Source organism: Panicum virgatum, chromosome 9K (assembly GCF_016808335.1).
Source record: "Panicum virgatum strain AP13 chromosome 9K, P.virgatum_v5, whole genome shotgun sequence".
In the NCBI taxonomy this organism is placed as follows: domain Eukaryota; kingdom Viridiplantae; phylum Streptophyta; class Magnoliopsida; order Poales; family Poaceae; genus Panicum; species Panicum virgatum.
This window is the reverse complement of record NC_053144.1, coordinates 28,735,771-28,751,542: the sequence shown is the minus strand read 5'-3', so window position 1 is coordinate 28,751,542 and position 15,772 is coordinate 28,735,771.

The following is a 15,772-nucleotide window of genomic DNA, read 5'->3' as shown; positions in this document are numbered from 1 at the left end:
TCGCGGCCGTTGATCTCGATCGGACGGACGTCCGCGGTTTTCGCCAGAACAAAACCGCGTCGCCGTCGCCGCGCCCCAAACCCTAGCGTCATTCTCTCCTCCCCCTTCTCTCTCCACACTACGCGGCGGCGACGGCCACTGGCCATGGTGGCCTGGGGGAGCGAGCGGGACGGAGCCGGCGCGGCTTGCTCGCTGGCGCGCGCGCTCGCCAGAGGGTGAGCGCGCCGCCGTCGAGCCGGCCGTGGACGGAGCCACGCTTTCGAGCCCCGCACACGCGACCCCGGTGTCCCGGAGCAGCGAGCGGGTGGCTCCACTGTGCCGCGAAGTCCGGCGAACGGCGGCGCAGGTGCGTCACACGCACTGGCGACGGCGTGGCGCGCGGACCAGGTAAGTCCCGCACCCTTTGATCTCTAGGGTTAGGGTTAGGGTTTGACAGTTGAGATCGATTTGACATCGATTCGATCTGTTCTTCTTTGATTCTATCAATTCGAGTTCGAATGATGGGGTTTGAAACTTTTCGATCCGAGATCGAGTTGGTTTTCTTTGACTGTTGTTTCGATTCGCACTGGAAACTATCTTTTTTGACCTCGATCTACACATGTGTAGGCGTCTGATACCATTGTTAGGCTGTTAGGATCGACACAGTGCATAAATCGAGTAGTATTTCTTTCTTTTCTTTGCATCAAGTGCAAAAGTCTCTAGTTCTATTGCATAGACGGTATAGGAAGGAACACAGTGTGAGAGTAGAGAGAGAGACCATCACCACCAGCGCTTGAGCTCGATCCAGCGGCCATCTCGGGTTCGTTGATGGAGATCTGCTCAAGGGCGGCGACGAGTGAAGCAGAGAGGGTCGACGCCGGGCCGACGGTGTAGAGGACGGTGGCGGCGATGGCGGGAGGGAGTCGGCTGCAGCGGAGGAAACGCCAGTGAAGCAGAGGCGGCGGCTTCCCGTTGCTCCTGCGCTCCCTCAGATCGGCTAGGGTTTTCGGTGGGTTTGGCGGCGCACTGGTGAACCTCGTACCGTGTGCCGCCGGCCTCCACCTTTCTTTATATCGCAGTGCAACGGGGGCCCACCAACTATTAAAGGTTGGACGCCCCCGATCAGGGCGCGGATTAAGGGCCTAATAGGCCGTTGGGCCTATTAGGAAGGAGATCAACCTAACAGGCGCCACTGCGGAGAATGCAAGGAGCGACGTTGGCTGCGGTCTCCATGTGGATGCTCCCAGCATCAAAGTCATAGTGAAACTATAGGACGACGATGACGATGCACAATAGGAACGCCGCAAACTCAAGAACTAAAAATATGGCAGGCGCAGGCCGCACTCCGCGGGACAACTTAACAACAGCAGGAGTACGGCGACCTCTACGACTACTCCACCAGCGACCTCTGCATCAACATTGGTCGTGACGCTTGCAATGTCATCGTCGCCAAGCAATAGGAATGACCGAATGAGAAGGGGTCGAGCTGTGCAGCCCTACTAGCTCGCTCTGCAATGTCATCAACATTGTTCGTAATGCTTGCAATGTCATCGTCGCCAAGCAATAGGAATGAGAAGGGGTCGAGCTGTGCAGTCCTACTAGCTCGCTACCACATCAACCAGGACTACTCACCCTCAGCTCGGAAGCGCAAGAACGATGCCCCGACCATCACTATTGAGTTCAGGGCACAAGGTAAGAAGCAGTGCACAGGAATGTTTCGAGCAAGCGCACTCCATGGATACTGCCTATGGCACCCAACTGGATCGCACTCTGTATTCGAGTGCCACAACCTAAGGAAGACCCTAGGGGCGTAACTCGGATGATCGTTCATGCGTAGACTATAGATCCGGCTCAAGGAGGTTTCTCGCGAGTCTTTAGTTTATTTGTGTAATCATTATCTAGAGTCTTTATCTCGAAACAAGCGGTTTTTCAAATTTAAACCCAAAGATCCTGCCCAAACACTCAGTCAGGAGTTTACCCAATTTTGTATGAAACAAGAATTTTTTGTTCAATAATACTTATTTCAGCGTTGTAAAGACTACGCGAGTAATTGCTTTATTAGTTCTTTCGGTCCAACCCAACATTGTCCACATGGACGCATGCGAACTAGTTAGGGCCCGCCAAAACAACTATCCAAGCAATCAACACCTAACCTTCCCCTTGTGAGTAGTAAGTAGACCTCGGGCTACCTAGTCCAAACGCGACGAGCTTCAGCTCAGGGGCTCAGGACGGGGACGCCAGAGATGCAAATGAGCAAGGTAGGAATGTGTTAGATAACAACAGTGAGGCCACAAATCATTTTTGTAGTAGTGCTTAAGAGGTGAGATTTAATTAGAACAAAACTGAAAAGGTGTCTCCAGCAAATCAGATATATAGAGGCCAAACTGCCAAAGGTCCTACCTCTAGTCTAGCCAATGATTTTCTCCACCAAGATCAGAGTGAGAAAAATACGAGGGCGATAGTGGGGCTAAACACACCACAATATAGTAGTCGTATGGGTGATGACCAATGCAATTGATCATAATATACTACCTCCGTTCCAAATATATAGCAACATTTTGATTCGGTCAAAATCAAACATTTTCATTTAACCAATAATATCTTCAAAAATAATTAGTTTTGACTAGAAAAGATTACACAATATGATATTTGTTTTCATTACGAATCAGCTAATATCATTTTTATGTTATCCATCGTCAATGTTTAAAAGGTTTGACTGAAAAATCCTGGGATAGAGAGAGTATTAATATTCGATACACTACGGTGCTAGTGTTTTGCGTTGCTATTGGCCTGTTCTTACATTTTTGTACATTGTAATTTCTATAGGATTATTCTATATAGTCGGTTAGATCATCTCCAGCAGTTACCCAATAAACATCTCCTAATAAAATAGTATCAGTTCCCAATAAACATCTCTTAATAAAATAGTATTAGGATGTTCCAATACCAACCACTTTTATAGTTTATTGGAAGAGATGCCTTTACTGTTCCCCAATAACTTTCTCCCACTACAACTAACATATTGGGGGAGAGCCAAAATTCTCCCTTTATCTGGGGAGCTGGGATGAAATATTGGGACAACTGCGATACATTGACTTTGGTCCATCACGTGTCGTGGACCTGGAAGAACTGAAGGTTCGAAACCATGTAGAATTGGTGCTTGATGAGTAATATCATATATTATATACAATTTCTGAAGTAAGCAATGATTTCTTACTCCGTCAATTATTGGAATTCTAATTGGAAAACGAACAAATGGTTCAGAATCCCAATAGAAACCGGACAAATCAATCGGAACCCGAACAATCAATGCCTCACGCGGGTGCAAAGTCAATGGTCTTATATATGTTTGTGTAAAATTTATATTACTTGTGGCAATACACAGGCATCTTGCTAGTTATTGAAAAAGAGAGAGGTTTTAGGGAACCGCTGGAGTATATTATTTTTCATATTTTTTTGAATGGTCACCGGAGGGGAGAGCATTCCCCACCTGAATTGTATTCAAAAGGTGTAGAAAACCACAGATCAAAGGCCTCATTTTTAGGGAAAATGAGACAAAAAAACCCTTTTGCTCGGTTAATTTGGGGAAAATCGGGCCAAAACCTCAATAACCTAGCTAAACTAGGTCCAAACCAACACCGAGCCCAAACACAAGGGCAAATTTGTGGCATAACCACGAATAGAAAAACACCACCCCGGCATAAGGGTGAAAATGTGGAACAACCACATATAGCAATAACACAGGTGAAACAATAGAAGTCAGGGTAGTCGCTTGCGCCATCTTACGATGATGTACCGCACCGGATAAGCCATCCATCATAGTCCGCTGCAAGCCAAGTCGTTCCACTCTGCTGGAGCTACAAGCGCCACCTTTTGATGCAGCCCCACGACGTCAGGCACCGTGGTTCGCTGCAAGAAGTTCGACAACAGCGAGACAACCCCTGGCCACCATCCATCCGCCACCTACTGCTGTGGGTTGGGTCTCAAGAGACAACGCCTCCAAGAAGGGAATAACGCTTGTGGCGCCGCCGGTGCTCATCCAGACATGGATAGGGCTTTCTCCCAGAGAAACCCCCCATGCAGTAGGTGTTGTGCCCGGGATAGCACCCTCAACAGGGAGAACGACGTCCTCGGACGCTGCTGCCATTGACACCATCAAAATCGCCGGCAAGGCTTTCACCCAAAGTTTCCCACTGCACGTACTCAGGAAGATCGAGTTGTGAATCAAACAATCGTCGCTGACACTACTTGATGGATGATGCATCGTCGCTGCATAGTAATAATAAGCACACACTGCCAGAAATAACTCTGCAACTTGCGTCCTACGTTTTCAATTTGACCGCCAAGCAGTGGACCCGCAATAGATTCGTGACTATTTTTACATCGTCCAAGGTTGAGTACACGTACGTCCAAATTTGACTTTTGGGCTGGGCTAAGGCACAAGAAATAATAATAATAATTGCCCTCCCCATGTATGTGAAGCACGTGCCAAGTTTACCTCACGTACTCCGTGACCGTCACAAAATTCAGACTTCCACACCTGATGGGCCTCGCCGACATGGGCAGCTGCCCAGCTAGCTATAGCTATAGTTGTCCAACGGGCCGAGACGGCCCGACCCGGCCCGGGCCCGATCCGGCCCGACACGATTAGCCCGGATAACTAATCGTGTCGGGCCGGGCCGGCCCACGTGCCGAGCACTGGGCACGAGCACGGCACGGGGGCTGTTTGGCGTGCCGGGCCGGCCCGATATGTCAAGCGGGCTTCGTGGGCCGTGCCAACCCGAGCCCGGCTAGGCATCTGCACTAGGCCGCCACTCCCTCAACTCAGAATGATTTCAAGATTTCAAATCTAAGATTCAAATTCACAAATACATTGAAGTCTAAGATCATACACACACAGATCACAGCACACACATAGATCACAGAACACACACAGTTCAAACTTATTAAATTGAACTGTTTTGGGTGCTGTCTCGTTAAAAACCTTTATAGGTAAAACCCCACACCTCGTGAGGACAAAACCCTACAAAGGAAAAGAGTACAGCCAGCTCTAAATGCTCAAATGTTCATCACAAGTTCAAGTCTTGGACTCCACAGTCCACACTACACAGTTATACAGATTCAACTTCTAGATATAAGTTTTCAAATGATTCTTCAAGTTCTTCATCCTCTATAAGATGCTGAAGTCTTGCATCGGCTTGCTCCCAGTCCTTGATCAGAGCCAACATCTCCACGATCTCAGGGCCCAGACGCCGTCGTCGCTCCTCGATAATCCTGCCAGTCATACTAAATACAGATTCTGATGATATTGTTGAAACAGGAACAATCATTACATCTCTAGCTAGAATTGAAAGAACATGATATGATAGCTTATGCTCATGCCACCACTGCAAGATATTGAAATCATCATCATACTGGTTAACAGTATCACTGTCCAGGTAGGCAGTCAATTCAGAACTAGATGCTAGAGAAGCACCAGAAGTTGCAGCTTGCAACAGAGCACTAGCAGAGGTTCTTCTATGCAAGGAGGAAGTAGAACCAGAACCAAGACTAGTAACAGAACCAAGAGTAGTACCAGACAAACTAGAACTAGAAGAAGAAGACTCACCACCAAAGATTCTTCCCCAAGCAGTTTTTATCTTACCTATAGGGCCTGGTTGGGCAGCCCTTTGCAACCTTACACCACCAAACTTCTCATCATACTTAGCAAAAATAACAGACAACTCAGCCCTTACCTCAGTCAAGTAGCATGAGTAATCATTACCATTAAGCTGAGATAGAAGTCTAAGAACATTGGTGAAACCTTTCAGCTTAGCCCTAGGGTCTAGTATAAATGCAAAGAAGTAGAGCATGGGTATGTCACACCAGTATTACAAGAACTTATCTTTCATAGGAACCACAACTGATCTTAAATCTCTATCATTTTCATAATTATTTAGATGGCTAGCTATCTCAAGAACATGATGCAATATTAATGGAGATGTGGGGTAATAAACACCAGACATAACAACAGTGGAATCATAGAACTGTTCAAGGAATTCAAAAAAAAATTCAGCAACATACCAGTGCTGGACTGTCAGGAGTGGCTGACCATCAACTAAAGAATGCTGAGTAGTGATGAAAACAGAGAATGTGGCCTTATGGGGCTGGAGATGTTTTAACATAGGATAAGTAAAATTCCATCTCACATCCATATCCAAGCCAAACTTGCGAGGTCTTTCACCAACAGCAATGCAATATGACTTGTATGCAGCAATGTGCTGGTTAGATGAGTTTAGAAATGATATAGCAGATCAACAGAGGATACAGACTTCAAACACTCAACAAGCTGAGCACGACGTTCAGTGAAGTACTTGGCAAAATTTCTAGTGGTTGTTTGTCTAGACACCTTAGCAAATTTAGGATTATGAGCAGTAGTAATGTACTCTTCAAAAACATCAGACTCGCCAATGCAAATAGGCAGGTCAAGACGAGCAATTAACCTACACAACTCAGTACGGGCTACTTCTGGTTTGTACTCCCAAAGGTGCACAGAGCCATCAGGATTAAACTTAAGTTGAGTTTGAGTCATGGCATTACGAGATTTTAAAACAGGGCATATAGGAATGTGCCGCTTCAAGTGACCAGTATCATGGGTTGATTTACCAGTGATGTTTTTCTTGCAATGCTTGCATCTAGCACCAGTTCGACGTTCCTTACCATCAATTACCTCATAGATCTCATCAAAGTCTTTCCAGACCTTGGAGGTGGACGCCCTCCTCTTCCTGGTCGCGCCAGACTCAGTGGCAGCGGCGGTGCTCGCGCTGCCAGTGCCAGATCCAGCGGCGGTCCCCTGAGGAAAGCCTTCTGGATCCAGGTCGATGGCAGCATTGCTGCCAAACAGCTCAGCGGCATCCGCAGACAGGTCATCCTCATCATCTCCACGAAAGCCCATCGACCGCAACTCATTGTTGTAGGAGTCGGCGGCGGCCATCGCCGGTCTTCGGTCCCTCACGGCCTGCACAAGGAGGAACATCAATGAGGGGGATTCGTGAGGAAGAATGAGAAGAAAGGCGAGTTCTGACTTACCTTTGGCCGGAGCACCGAAGACCGAAGTTGCCGTCAACGCCCTCACCGGAGTTGCAGGCCACACAGACTCGCAAAGAGGGGAGAGGAGGATTCGTGAGGAAGAAGTAGAAGAAAGGAGAGGGGATGAGGTGAGGGCCTGAGGGGAGCGGCGGATCTGGCCGAGCAGAGTCGGAGGAGGTCCACTGCAGCGGCGGATCTGGCCGAGGAGAGGCGAAGGAGGTCGGAGAGTGGCGGATCTACGCCGGAGAGGTGGGGTGCAGGTCGGGGTGCAGCGGATCTGGCGAGGAGCGGGGGAGGCGGAGGAGATGAGGCAACGGCCAGGCGGGCGGGGAATGGAGGGGGCTAGGGTTACCGGCGATCCGCGCGATAGGAGGAGGTCGGAGAGCGGCGGATCTACGCCGGAGAGGTGTGGTGGAGGTCGGGGTGGAGCGGATCTAGCGAGGAGCGGGGGAGGCGGAGAGGCGGAGGAGACGAGGCGGCGGCAAGGCGGGCGGGAATGGAGAGGGCTAGGGTTACCAGCGATCCGCGCGACAGGAGGAGGTCGGAGAGCGGCGGATCTACGCCGGAGAGGTGGGGTGGAGGTCGGGGACTCGGGGTGGAGCGAATCTGGCGAGGAGCGGGGGGAGGCGGAGAGGCGGAGCGCGGAGACGCAGAGGAGACGAGGCGGAGGAGCCCTGGAGCCAGGTGGGCGGGGAATGGAGGGGGGCTAGGGTTACCGGCGGCGCCCGCCCCCTCCCCCCTTATATGTGGCCGGCCGGCTCGGGCTCGCAGGCTACGTGGGCTTCGTGCTCACGGGCTGGCCCACGTGCCGAGCCGGGCTGGCCCACGTGCCGAGCCGGGCCGGCCGCTAACCGTGCCGGGCCAGGCCGGCCCACGTGCCTAAGGCGCGGCCCAGGCACGACACGACGCCCGTGCCGGGCCGGCCCGGGCCTGTTTACCTTCGTGCCGGGCCGGGCCGTGTACCGGGCCCAATTCTCGTGCTTCGGGCTGGCCCATGGGCCTCGGGGCTGATGGAAAACTATACAGCTAGCTAGCTCCTCTCCGCCGCTCGCATCGATCGCCGCTCCTCGCTCCACGGGCGCGCGGCGTCGCGGCCGATCGATGCGCCGTCCAGTACTTGGTTGATTGACCCACCGCTGGGGGCTTCGTTATTCCGCGCGACACCTGCGCGCGCAGCAAAACTAGCGAACCGCGTAAACCTGGAGATTAAACTAGCTCGCCGCGCCCATCTCCACGTCCTCGATCACAAGCACCCATGCACACGCACGCAGCAAGCATGCATCTATCGAAGTGTGTGTGCTTGCGTGCGTCGTCGATCGGCACTGGTTGTGAAGAACATCGATCTCCAGCTGGCACCTCGAAGAACGGAATACATGCATGTACACTTTTCACTGCTGGCACTCTGACGTACGACAATGCAATGGAAGAAGCATCCTGGTTTTGGCAACCCTAGCGACGGGTATCTAGCTAGATGCCTCTAGACCCACCTGGCTGCTCCCTTCACGGCTATATATAGCCGAGGCATCGTCTGCCATTCCACACCACCACCACACCGGCGAGCTCACCAGCAGCAGCAGCAGCTCGATCGCTAGCACAAACGGCAAGCCGCCGATCGATCGACCGTACCGTACCGATCAGCCATCATGAAGCAATCGGCGGTCGGCGTCGCCGCTGTGCTAGTAGTAGCTCTCCTGGCGGCGGGCGCGGCCACGGTGGCCGTGGTGGCCGCCCCGCAGCCGCCGGCGGGGTACACGACCCAGGAGGACGCGAGCAGCGACTTCATCAAGCAGGTGGGCAAGTTCGCGGTGAACGTGTACAAGATCGCGTACATGATCCCCATGACCTACGTGAGCACGTCGCAGTGCTGGTCCGCGCCGGCGGGGGGCGGGGCAAACTACTACTGGATGGTGCTCTGGGCGACCAACCGCACCGGCGCCGCCGGCCAGTACGTCTCCACCGTGTGGGGCATCCCCGGCTCCGAGTCCAAGACGTGGAAGCTCCTCAGCTTCAACAGCACCACCAACTGATCGAGATGGTCGTCAGTTATAGCTAGCAGCTTCTTCAACTCATGCAATCCGCGCTATATATATAGCCTGCTGCTAGCTAGCCATATATACAGTAGTAGTATCATCTCTATTGGATACTTGCATTGTCGCGTGCGCCGGACTTGTGGTCAGCTAGTATCATACTAGTAGTAGTATGTATAGCTGGCTCGATCAGTTCATAGTGTCGCTATGACGATAGTGCTCGTTTCAGTTTTGATTACAGAGAGTGGATTCCAATTATTTTAGCGTATCAAAAATTTGATGACCCCGTGTTGTGTCTGCGTGCTCTGGTCTTTTATGTATGCATATCCTAGCTAGGACTATATGCTACACGAAGTGTTCAATATAGAGATAATGCATGAAGTTATTATTCGCAAGGGCGAATGAACTTGATCGATCCTTTAATAACTTTGAGGCTACTAGTAAGAAGAGAGAAGCCTTGAGCATAGTTATACATGTGTCTGAAGATGGGAGACAGAAGGGATCCCATCCTAGAACGCATTTTGACCACTAATTAGGGGTATTAAATAAAGGCAGTTTGCAAAACCAACTCAAAAACCCCTGCGCTAGTAACTCTGAAGAATCTAATGGGGCCTTTGACAGCGTGATTAGAGAATAGTTGCTGTAGCATTATTGTAACCAATCATCAATTAATTACCGTTATTATATTCGTCGCGAAAAGTTATACCTATTCCTAAAGAGATTTCGCTAATATACTTCATTTAGTACTCCATGCATGCGAGATTCTTTTCTCGAAAAATATATTCTAGGATCCCTAGAATGAACCAAACATGGCCAAAAAAATATTTATAAATGTACGCAGTACATCAGAAAATATTTATGAATGTGCATTGTGAGGTGCATGGGATGCATGTACACCAAATCCACCTTCCCTGTTCCTCTTCCTCCCTAGGTTCTCCACTTCCTGTATTTCTTCTCTATATCTCTTTAGAATCTTCTAGATGTTTCCTTTCTTTATACTCCTCATCTCAAAGCCCATCTCACTTTATACACAATTGGGTCCGTCGTACAGTTTGTTGTACAAATACTAAGTTGATTAGCCAGCCAATCCCTCACACATTGTAAGATGTACTCCACGAAACTCAATCACACAAGGCACAAGCCCAGCCCATTCTCGGTCAACTGTGAGACCGGGCCTGAGAAACGTCCAGCAATTGTTTAGTTGTAACACCCCAGAAGAAAATACAACAATCCTCCTGAAAATTATCACAGTACAGCACAAAAACATAACAGAGTATACGGAAACAACTTAGATACAAATTAATGATATAAATAACTTTACAGCTTACTAGATTAATATATCTCAAACCAACTGAACCATGCTCCAACATGTAAAGACAAAACGATCGATTCTACTAAAGCATCATCAACAAAAATTTTATTACATCACATGTTTCCAAAAAAAAAGTATGATCTCATAAGTGATATGTACACACGTGTCACTACTCCCATCCCAATCATGCAACTTCCAAGCTCAAGCACCTGTGAGGGGAAATACATCATTGAGGTTTATGGAAAAACCTCAGCAAGAAGAATTGCTTTAACCAAGTCATTTAAATCACAATCTGATTAAATATTAGATTAAGAATTTGATATAAAAGAAGTATCATATTGGGATTATAAATAACTTCAGGTAGAGAGATCAGGGTGGGAATTCAGTCTAACCGAAACCAAACCAAGACGAACCGATCAGTTCCTTGAATTTCGGTTCCCTAAAAATAGGAACTGATCGGTTCCTAAAATTTCCAAGAACCGACAAATTTCAGTCTCTGTTAGTTCGGTTTGATTTCAGTTATACACGAACTAATCGAGGAAGAGGAAGAGCAGATAGCTAGACAGAGCCGCCGCCGTTGCACGAGCTTGTCGGGGGTGCCACCGCGCACGCTGCCGTCAATCCACCACAGCAGTGCCCACCTGCAGCCCCTCTTGCCATCGATCCGCCGCACCCACGCCCTCTCGCGGCCTCACACCGTCGATCTGTGGCAGCCACGGCCGCGAGCCGTTGATTCGCCGCCGCCCTGGGTGTTGGCCGGTGCTGAGGGCCGGCCGCAGTGGGCGATCCTGTGCTGAGGCGTTGATTAGAATTATGATCAATTACCGCCTCAAATTCTTTCGCATAATAATATTCATTATGGAGACTGATGCAACGCCAACTTGAGGTCTGATCCGGCAAATAATTAAAGGGAACATATCAGGTGTGTAAACCAAACTCCTTGTGCAAATCATGCAAACTTCAATCTGGGCCACCGAATCAACATCCAAGGGGGTGGGAGGGGGATTTGCAAAGGTGTGATTAGAAGCGGGTGGTTAATTGTAAAATTATCCAATCCCATATGCCCCTTGGATGTTGATATGGTGGTCCAGATTGATGTTTGCACGGTTTGCACGAAGGGGTTAGTTTGCATCTAATATGTTACCATATATAGGCCCTGTTTGGATCCATAGTTTAGAGTTAGATTGTGTTAGATTGGGGCTCATCTAACTCAAAATATCCAAACAGATGGGTTAGATTGAATTAGATGCATCTAACCCACCCAAAAAACTATCCCCTCTATGGGGGCGCTTATTGAGGTTAAATGAGGTGGGGTCCACCTTTTCCCCTCTCTCCTGCTAGAAAGAGGCCAATGATTGAAAAGGTGCAATTATTGTCAATCTAACCCTTCTATCCAAACACCTTTGGTTAGAGTTAGTTTAGGGATACCCATGAGCTAGATACTAACTTTAGCCTCTATCTTAGTTAGAGTATCCAAACGGGGTCATAATTAAACTAGTGAACATTATTTTCATGATGAGAAAAAAAAACTACATGTACAGTAGTATTTATATCTGGGCAAGAGAAATAATTAGTGATGTTTCTATATTGGGATTACTTAGATTACATTCAGAGCCATGTCATGTCATAAGAAAGCAAAACTCCGTGGCACACACATATTCGTTGATGCCTCGTATATACACATTTCTCTCGCGTGTGTCTACAGTACTAGATCTGTACCCCGGAGTCCGGAGGTACTAAATTCATTTCTACACCTCATATCAATTACTCACTCACTACACCAAAACTGAATTAACTTGGCGGCCAAGTTTGAACCGCCAAGAAATATGATCTTATCTTGGCGGTGCTTATTAACAACCAAGCAAATACTATTCCATGGCGGATTTTTTAGACAGCCAAGAAAATTTGTAGTTTCCTTGACGGTTTTAGATGGCCGCCAAGGAAAGGGCGCATTTCCTTGGCCGTTTGGTCAAACCGCCAAGTTAAGTGCTCATTTCCTTGGCCGTTTCGTCAAACCGTCAAGGTAAATGCGCATTTCCTTGGCTGTTTTGTTACACCGCCAAGAAAAATATGCATACATTTCTTGTAGGTTGTAGCACATTATAGATTGCAATAATTAAGGTCATATTTAGTTTTGTCAAAACAAAATATACCTTAGTTCTGCAATTATTATTTTAAAACTGAAACGTGATGAATAAATATAAACTTGCTGACAACGTGTACACACATAGGTTCTGTACAACATATATCTGATCCTAAATTAGTACACATGTAATGTATGAAAGGAGTATGCATAAGAGTTGTTTTACTCCTTATATCTACACATACACATTTATATTTGCAATCATGGAAATATTATGATGTTGGCTGGCCATTAGGTTGGCATGGTATATGCTATCTAGCACAAATCGGCAAATGCTTGCAATCCCAGATGATCAACGCTAAATAAAATAAAAAAGACGTGGAAGGGGAATGTATCATTGCATATGTGTCATTCCGATTAGATATTTGTACCATATTAGATATATGTGTCATTCCGAGTATACAAGTAATTGATGGAAACAAGGGTTTGATCAATGGCTGGTCATGCATGGCCACCATTGCAGTACAAAAACAACAATCACGAACACTCAACAAAGTTTTTATTGAAATCATCACCATGCCCACATGAAGCATGCACATGTTATTTATGAAACCATACATGACTAACGCAATTTTCAGAAACAAGAATTTGATGATGTTTAGTGATCATATCTTGTGTGTGTATATGATTTTATATATATATATATATATAGCCGTGTGTGTATATGATTTTTTGGACTAGAATTAGTAAATTAAATAAACCAACTAGTGAAGCCGTGGTATCTATCAACACTAAGTTTTTATTTGAGCAATAATACCAGTTATTATAAACTAAACGAGGTAATTTTGAGAGTATGTCGGGCAGCGCGTGCAAGCCCAATCCCAAATCGCCGTATCCCGCGCACACATCTACTCCGCGCGCGAGAGAAAAACGCTGGATCCCTAAATATCAGACCCCGCCGCCGCCCCCGTCTTTTTCATGTGCGCCGCCCCGGCAATTCTATTTATCGCGCGCGTGGCTGGCAGCCATTGCGTCGCAGAAGCGAGAAGCGTTCCGCTGTGGGGTGCTGTTCCGCAGTTTTGGATGGTGGCCTCGTCTATTTTTTTAATATCCGGCCTCATCTAGTGCTATTTCACTTTCCAAAACCGGTCAGTCCGTATTGATTAAGCGCATGTTCTCGTATCAATTTGCCAGCTTCGGTTCTCCAGTTTTCCATGCAAGAGGTGATAGGATTCTCCATTCTCATTTCACCGTCATTTTTTATTTTGTTAATCGATTAGGATGGACCAATGACACGTATGATTCTGTTTCTTCTCATTCGTTTCTTTTTTCTATTCTAGTATTCTAATACTAAGTTTTACTTGTTTAATTTGCTTTGGCCTTTTGTCTTCAGGCATTAGGTACGGAGTGTTTATTCATTACGTGCACTTCTACGCGCCGTACCGTCGCGGAAGGCTTTCCCTGAGACTGTTGTACTGTACATTTAGCGTTTTCCGCGGCCTATTAATTAGGTCAGCCCATGAAATGTTTGAAGATTAGTTTGACTTTTTTTCTTAGAATATATATTTATTGCTAAAGCGAGTAAAGTTCCCTCATAAATTTTTATTTGGTTCGTTTGGTTTGTTCCATTTGGTTTGTTCCATCCTCCTCGATGATACCCATGGTTTCAATTGCAGCAGTGGGTGGAGAGGCACCCATTTGGACAACTTATGAGAGGCTAGCGGTGGAGGCATGCCTAGAGCAGCTTAAGAATCATGGGTACTTTGTGCTCGACTTTTCATATTTTCGAGTTAAGCAGCTATAGGCGAGAGAATCCAATGTTATTCTGACTACAGAGAGGCTTTGTTATCTTAATCGACAAGACAGAGTATGAGATTTTCTTTTTAATTATTATTAATTTTAATAATATTGCATTATTCTTTCAACTTTCATAACATTATTATCACCTTTTGTAGGATCTCGTTGATCATCAATATACCATTGCATCAGTTAGCTTTCGGGCTATTTTGAATCAAGTCATGGACACTTTTAGGTTTGACTTGCATGGGTGGAGAGCCATATTTTACAAGAGGTCTCAGGTTTCAAGCAAAGCTCTCCTTCTGCAGGGCAAGTCAGCCTAACACTCCATTGTTCGACATTTGTAGTTCTCTATGTGGCCACCAATGGGAAGCGGAGGAGAGTGCACTTGTTCGTGCACTAGTGTATTTTGATGAAGTTCTAGGGTGGACGATTGGAGACCGCAACTATCTTATCTATCTACGGATGCGAGCAATGCAGTAGCTTTAAATTTGTAATATGCATGGATATATCGCTACTATTATCGTTGAACAGCTTGTACTGCTAGTCCTTTATCTTATGAAATTTTATTTAATTGCATTGTTATTTGAGTGTTGGATCAGAATGGGACAATATAGACTTAGCTTGGTAGATATATAAAGTGGGAATTCATTTGCAGGGGCGGGCCACCCCCACCCGCCCCTACAAATCCATTTTCAGGGTCGGGTCACCCCCTGCCCGCCCCTGAGCCCCTGAAAATGGATTTGCAGCCCCCCGCCCCTGCAAATGTGTTTTTAGGGGCGGTTTCGCTACCCGCTCCTGAACATAGGTATTTTTAGCAGCGAGAACTAACAACGAGCGCGTTACCCGCCCCAAAAAATGTGTTTTTACCCGCTCCAACAAATGCTTTTCGTAGTAGTGTTGACCGCTCCCGTGGCATTGTATTAAGAAGGTCTTCTCACATGGGCCGAGAAAATCCCCGAACTCCCTCCCCACTCATACACAGTGGTCCGTTGCTCGTGAGAGGGTCGGTCCACAACTATGGCCCGTAGCCTAGCCGCTCGTAGGCGCAATTAAGCTCCTATAGCAGATATATATGCACTGTTCTGCTAGTTGAATCAGCCGAAATCAGCCAACTTTTTCGGCGGATCTCTCACATAACACTATTAAATTAACCGAAACAAGTCAGTTTTTCCACCAGCGAGACTACTTTTTGATTTGACGGAGAGGACCCCTACCCTAGTCCCGAGCTGCCCATGATTATCGTTAACGCCACAGTAGTATACTACTAGGCGACGTGCGTGTCTCCCAGGAATTGCTCGCGAGACGATGAACATACAAGAACCCCTCTATTGCATTCCATGCACAGTCTAGCTCGTTAAGAGCAATTCTAATAATCGGCGAGTAGCCGGCGAAAGCCAATCCAGAAGAGAGAGAAACGGAGAGAGAAAGCGGGACAGGCGTCTCGCGACGCGCCCATACTCAGCCGGCGAAAACGGAATAGAATGTTGCGATTGGATGAGCTCT